General features: G+C 47.3%; 1 long non-coding RNA gene across 2 annotated transcripts in view; it reads left to right on the top strand.

Moving 5' to 3' along the window:
• The window catches only part of LOC119473802, a 26,890-nt gene extending 19,645 nt beyond the window's left edge, over positions 1-7,245 (top strand). For both annotated transcript variants that reach the window (XR_005203029.1, XR_005203028.1), the window contains exons 2-4: positions 4,641-4,745; positions 6,156-6,319; positions 6,972-7,245. This is a non-coding gene — a long non-coding RNA (uncharacterized LOC119473802). The remainder of the gene's footprint in view (positions 1-4,640; positions 4,746-6,155; positions 6,320-6,971) is intronic.

Here is a 7,245-nt window from a genome sequence, read left to right as displayed (position 1 = left end):
TTTTTTTTACCTAGCGGGAAGTCAGCTTGGGAACAAAGCTGACACATGCAGTAAGAAAGAACTGAGAAAAGCAAAGGAACTAGAACCAGAAGCTTGATCAGGTATCTCCTGAAATCCCATTGACCTCTGGGATTTTCATTGGTTGAGCCAATTAAAAATTTGGTGAGCCAAGCGCAGTGGTGTATACCTAGAGTTGCCTGTAGTCCCAGCCACTCGAGAGGCTGAAGTAGGAGGATCACTGGAGCTCAGGAGTTTGAGTCCAGCCTGGGAAACAGCCTGTCTCTAAAAAAGTAAATAAAAATGCATACTTTTAAGTCGGGTGGGGTGGTGTGCCCCTGTAGTCACAGCTACTCAGGAGGCTGAGGCAGGAGGATTGCTTAAGGCCAGGAATTTGAAGGGATAGTGCATTATGATCATGAACAGCTCCTGCACTCCAGCCTAGAAAACATATGAAATCCCGTCTCAAAAAGTAAATTGGTATTTAAGCTGATTTGTTAGTTTCCTAAATCATCTGCAACTGAAAATACCCTCAATATCCTCATTGATATTGTACTTTATTATTATTGTCATCTTCCCATGTATATCAAACCTTCGTCATTAGATCATAATGTCCTTTGGAACAAAAACGAGCTTCCTAAGTAGTATGCTGCCGTTCCACCTAGTACAGATCTGGCACGTAGCAGGCTCTTGTCCATTCACGCTTGTGTCAGGTATTCATTTCCGTTTCGTATCTATGGACTTGGAGCATTTTTTTTTTTTTTTTTTTGAGACAGAGTTTCACTCTGTCACCTAGGCTGGAGTGCAGTGGCGCAATCTCGGCTCACTGCAACCTTCGCCTCCTGGGCAGAAGCAAACCTCCTGCCTCAGCCTCCCAAGCAGCTGGGACTACAGGCATGCACTACTATGCCCGGCTAATTTTTGTGTTTTTAGTGGAGATGGGGTTTCACTATGTTGGCCAGGCTGATCTCAAACTCCTGACCTCAGGTGATCTGACCGCCTCAGCCTCCCAAAGTGCTTGGATTATAGTCAGGAGCCACCATGATGCCTGGTCCAAACTTGAGCTTTTTTTTTTTTTTTTTTTGAGACGAAGTCTTGCTCTGTCGCCAGGCTGGAGGGCAGTGGTGTGATCTCGGCTCACTGTAACCTCCGCCTCCCAGGTTAAAGCCATTCTCCTGCCTCAGCCTCCCAAGAAGCTAGGACTACAGGCATGCACAACCACTCCTGGCTAATTTTTGTATTTATAGTAAAGATGGGGTTTCACCATGTTGGCCAGGCTAGTCTTGAACTTCTAACCTTGTGATCCACCTGCCTCAGCCTCCCAAAGTGCTGGGATTACAGCCGTGAGCCACTGTGCCCGGCCCAGACTTTGAGCATCTTAAGGCAGAAACAGGAGGTGGCCAGAGTCCCACATAGGGTGATGCCTGCTGCTGCTTTGTCCTCTTACTGTCTATAATGAGAAGAAAGTAAAATACTTAATAGATTAGCTCACCCTTATTGAGCACCAGGCATTGTACACACAGGATCACCTTTTTTCCTATCAGTTACCTGTGGGTATATTATTAATGCCCTGTTTCACAGATTGGACATTTATGCTCAACAGTGATATTACTTACGTAGATCACACGGCCTCTACGTAGCATAATTTAGGATCCTGGACTGAAATTACTCTATCCATAACTTTTTCTCATTCTACTTTAAAGAAAATGAAATTAGAAGTCTTAGATAATGCATTCCGTGTATGGCTTACACATGAAAGACAGTGTACAGCTCTAATCAGCAGACCCATACTAAAAAATTTTGAACTGCTGTCAAGAAATAAATGTACATCAACTTTAAATAAAATGTTTATGGTATGTATGATTCATTTTTTATGACTTCCCACTTTCCTAGCATAACTCACCATTTTCCCAGTCACATCAGAGAGATCTTTACGGCTTTCTTTCTGGAACATAACAGCTTAAAAATCTAAATAGGATCATGCCAAACCTATTGTTCTGCGACTTGACTTTTTTCAGCTAATAATAATCTCTTGGAATCTTTCCATGTCCGTACATATAGATTTACTTCATTCAATGTAAGTGCAGAACGCTTTTCAATAGCAAGGATATGCCATAATTTTACGACTTCCCACAATTAATGGGCATTTGGGGCCTGCCTCACCAGTGTCTGCTTCTATACATCATGTGCCATCAGCACTGTTGCACTTGCTGCTTTATGCATTCAAGTGCCAGTGGAAGGAAAAAGATCCTGAAGTCTTGATTCTATCAATTAAGTGGTCCAAGAAAGAGAATGAGCATCTCGAGGTCTCCATCTTTAACAGCCTTACAGTCTGGAGGGGAACAGACACACACATCGCTTTTACTTAGGGAGATGGGGGTCAGCTAAAGGTTAAAGGAGTGCAGGAAGAGGGAGACCGAGGGGTTCTGTTGAGGGGAGGCCTGAGAAGGCTGCCTGGAGGAGGTGTGCTTGAGTCCTGGGTTCCAGGGTCAAAGGGCTCTGACGCTTGTTCTGCTAATCTTTCTTATCGTATCGTTGCTTGGCAGTATGCCTGTTAGTTGAGTGGACTCTTTCTTGGACCATTTGCTTGGATGAACAGGGGCAGAGGTGGAAAGGAAGGGTGCTCGGGACAAAAGTGACAAAGCCCAGGAACAAAAGTGGGAAGGTGCACGGTGTGCCCAGAGGGCCAGGAATTGGGTGGAGTGACTGGCTCCTTGGTCACTTGCAAATAGCATGAGAATGGAGGGGACTGGGGGCATGCTCTAAAAAGCACCCAAGAGGAATTTAGGTTTGCACAGAAAAGGCTGTTTCTTTGGGGTATGTGAGGAAGGTTGGGTAGAGAATTTAGGGATGGAGCAGACGGCTCTGGTTGGGATGATGAGAGTGGAGAGACAGATCCATGTTCTTTCCAGGTTCCCCAGCAGCTCCAGCTCTCCCTGAACCTGTTACATGGCAGCCTCTAGGCTTCACTTTTGGGGATTGCTTCTGCTTTGAAATAGCCACGTGGAAGAAAAATTACAAAGTTTTGAGGGGAAAAAAACCCCACCTAACTTTAGCTGCCATTGTGTCTTCATCTGTAAAAATCTTCTCCTTGTCTCATGGATTTCAACGTGCAGTTTGTCTTGGTTTGTTTCATGAAACATCAGATGCAACTTTAATGGCCTAACCCCAAAAAGATAACTTGACAGCCATCAAACGTTCAGCAGCGTTCCAAATACCCTCTTGCTGGAGCTGGCCTTCTACGGGGCCATGTGGATGTCAGGCACACACAATTTGAGTCACGCTGACATAGCTGGGATGCCTGGATTGCGCTGGAATCTCGGGGGGTACCAATCACAGGCCAGAGAGAAGCCATTGGCTGGAAGGAACAATGCCAGAGTGTTCACCGTCTCTGCAGAGGAGCGGGTGTTGGTGGTGAGGGGAAAGACAGTTGCAGCCAGAGGAGGAAAGTGACCCCAAAGCAGGGTGGGCGTATGTCAGTGATGCTGGGCAGAAGCATTCCAGGGGCTCAGGTCATGACCACACCCCTCTCCTCCTGCTCCACAACCAAAGAAATTAAGAAGGCACAAGATTTTCCCTAAAACTTCATGTACGGAATGCCCTGCTGTCTTCAGGGGTTTGGGAAATCCAAGGTTGACAACAGCCCAAATTTATGAAGCACTTACCTGTACCAGACACTGTCTGTATCTCACAAATAAGGCATCTGATTCTCAATAAGGGTGAGCTAATCTATTAAGTATTTTACTTTCTTCTCATTATGGACAGTAAGAAGACAAAGTAGCCGCAGGCCATCACCCTATCTGGGACTCTGGCCACCTCCTGTTTCTGCCTTAAGATGCTCAAAGTCTGGGCAGGGCACGGTGGCTCATGGCTGTAATCCCAGCACTTTGGGAGGCTGAGGCAGGTGGATCACAAGGTCAGGAGTTCAAGACTAGCCTGGCCAACATGGTGAAACCCCATCTTTACTATAAATACAAAAATTAGCCAGGAGTGGTTGTGCATGCCTGTAGTCCTAGCTTCTTGGGAGGTGACAAATCCTGCAACCAGAAATGGGCAGAATCAAGACTTGAGCCACAATCTCTCAAAAGCCAAAGCCTGGGCACTCACTACTACCCTCCGCAGCCCTGTGGCTGGTTCATGCCATCTGTGCCACCCCCACACAGCCACCTCTTAGATGGCAGAGCCCTGTGTGTTGAACAAGTAGAGAAAACTTCTAAAAGGGCTGTTTTCCCTCCCCGGTTTTCCTGGGGGTTGAGTAGACATGTTTAAACACGCTGCTCTTCTGAAGCTTGTTTACTTTGGTGGTTGTGATGTGCAAGACCCCAGACCAGGGACAGTTAGAGGGCCTAAGGACAACCCCAGCATGGAGGCTGCTCTGCAGGAGGCTGCAGACTGGAGAAACTATTGTAGCCAGCTGCATTTTGGAAGCTGGGTTGCATGTCTTAGATCTCTAATGAGTTTGGTCATTATTTTTTCAGCCAGGGTTTTCTTCCTCCCGCCCTCTCTCCCTTCCTTTTTTCCTTCCTTCTTTCCCTTCTTTTTTCCTTCCTTCCTTTCTTCCATCCTTTTTCTCCCTTTTTCTGTGTCTCTCTTTCTTTCTTTCTTTCTTTCTCCCTCCTTCCCCCCCCCCTTTTTTTTTTAAGGTGTAAGCCTTTTTCTGGTTTACTACATGCCAAGGACTGTGCCAAATCATTCACATAAAACCATGAGCATGCATCACCTTATTTGGTCCTCCCACAGTCTAATGGGTAGGTACTGTCATTATCCTCATTTTAAGAAGAAACTGAAGCTCAGAGAGATTAATTGATGTCTCCACCGTCTGCCTAATTCAGTACCCGGCACCCTTAACCCCTATTAACTAACAACATCCCAACAGCTCCCTAATGCTGTAAAGGGCACTGTTTTAAATGTGTCCATTATATCGACTCACGCACTCCTCAAAACAAGCACAATAGAGATTACTATTATCCTTGTTGAATAGATTGAGAAACTGAAGCACAGAAAGGTCATGTAATTTTCCCAGGTCACCCAGCTAGTAAGTGACAGAGCTGGGCTCCTGTTTTTACTGAGGAAGACACTCCTCAGTTTTTGTTTTGTTTTGTTTTTCACTTGAAATACCCTGTGATGGCCCAGAGTGGAATGCCAGGGTCCTGAGAATAAAGTCTCAGAGCTGAACTGGGAAGGGGTGCCAGTGGCGGCTGTGTCCCCGGCGGCTCTGGAGGGTGGAGGCGGTGGAGAGAGCGACTACACAGCAGCCACAAACCTGGTCCCCCGCCAGGGGAGACCTCAAAGCCCACTGGATGGCTGGCACCCCTGTGCTGGGCTGTGCAGAAATGCGAGTCGCGGCTTCCAGGAGACCAGCCGAACATGGTCCTCGGGAGAGGAGAAAGCCCGAGGGAAGGGCTGGCAGGACCTCAGCTCTGAGAAGGGCTTCTCTGTAGGAGACGGGAGGTAGGTAGCAGCTCTCCCAAGAGCCAGGCAAGCAAAAGTAGGTTTCTGTTTGAGCAGCAGCTAGGGGATGTCAGGGAGAGAGAGAAAGCCGTTGCCAACAGTGCGTAATGTTCAGCCCTGGAAGAGGTGACCGTGGAGGGGGGCTCTAGAAAGGAGGTGGGCTGCCCTTAAGCCGGCCTCTTGATTATCTCTGCCCCTAACCTTTGGGAATCCTGTCCATCTTTAAGCCCCTGGCACCAGTGACTCCACTCTGTGAATCCCCTCCTGACCAACCATCCCCAACACCCATAAAACTCCAAGTTCTTTTGGGGGAACAGAAAGCCCAAGTGCCCTGAGGTCCAGGCTGGTCCACATTCATCCCTGGGTGGGCTGTAGGTCAAACCAGCCATGTGGGTGATGGATGCCTCAGACACTCTTGAAGCTAGCCCAGTTGGTCCTGGTGCCCCCAGTAACACTCACACCCTATTCTCCCGCAGCAAATAGACCCTCCCTACTGTTCATTTGGCCGTGGGTATTAGGCATCACGTGACCTCACTGGTATGGCATCTCCTGGTGTTAGCGGCTTCTTGCATGAGCGCATTTCTCATACACTCAGACACTTGGTGAATGCTTACCATGTGCCACCACTGTAACTGCTTTATGGGGTTATCTCATTTAATTCTCCCAAGAACCCCATGAGTTGGTGTTATTTTTATCACCTATTACAGGGAAGGAAACAAGGACCCAAATTCTCAGTGGCTACGGGATGAGCTGGGACGCAAACACAATATTAGAACCCCGGCCATCAGAGTCTATGATTTGTCCCTGGTTTGTGTCTCAACAAAAAGAAGTCAGAGCCTTTCTTACTTCCTTAAATCTCCTATAGCTCCTGGTGAGTGTCTGCTTACAGTAGTTCTTCTAAAAAGTGTGGGCTTTTACTCACTGTTCAAAGATATTTCTAGTTTGGTTTTTTAATGATCCGTGAGACAGGTGCTCTTAATAGGACAAAACAGTGTTGAATCCGTGGTAGACAAAATCAGGTACTTTTTGGAAGAAATAAGAGAGAGATTGCAGGCCATGTCTTAGAAAACTTTGTTCCAAGTCTTTTTGTTTGTTTGTTTTTTTGAGACAAGAGTCTCGCTCTGCCGCCCAGGCTGGAGTGTAGTGGTGTGATCTTGGCTCACTGCAACCTCAGCCTCCAGGGTTCAAGCAATTCTCCTGCCTCAGCCTCCTGAATAGCTGGGATTACAGGCGCGCACCACCACGCCTGGCTAACTTTTGTATTTTTGTAGAGACAAGGGTTTTACCATGTTGGCCAGGCTGGTCTGGAACTCCTGAACTCAAGTGATCCGCCCACCTCGGCCTCCCAAAGTGCTGTGATTACAGGCGTGAGCCACCGCTCCCGGCCGTGTTCCAAGTCCTTAAGGTAACAAAGAGAAATGTGAGAAGCCCATTTGGGAATGAAGGATGCAGGAAAGCGCTAATTGAGGCAGCTGATCAGAATCTTTTATTAATGGCTCTCTTTCTTTTGTCCCCGCTTCCAGGAGATTCTACAATGAAACTGGCAGACTCCTCCTCGTCTCTACCTGTGCTGTCTCCCTCTCTAGTCCCAGACACTGAGAGCAGGTGCCCCGTGGCCCCGTCAAGCCAGATCACCAAGAAGACTGCATGCCTCGCTCTAGCCTTCCTAAGATGGGAAAGTAGACTCCTGTGTTTGAGGGAAATTGCCTGATTTTGAGAGAAACATAAAGGAATTTTTTTCCCTTAAGTGAACATTCAGCTTGTAAAAATGAAATCTGGAAGAACTTCTGCAATCTC

The sequence above is a fragment of the Cebus imitator genome, unplaced genomic scaffold (assembly GCF_001604975.1).
Source record: "Cebus imitator isolate Cc_AM_T3 unplaced genomic scaffold, Cebus_imitator-1.0 Scaffold187, whole genome shotgun sequence".
Lineage (NCBI taxonomy): Eukaryota > Metazoa > Chordata > Mammalia > Primates > Cebidae > Cebus > Cebus imitator.
This window is presented reverse-complemented; position numbering and strand designations above follow the sequence as displayed.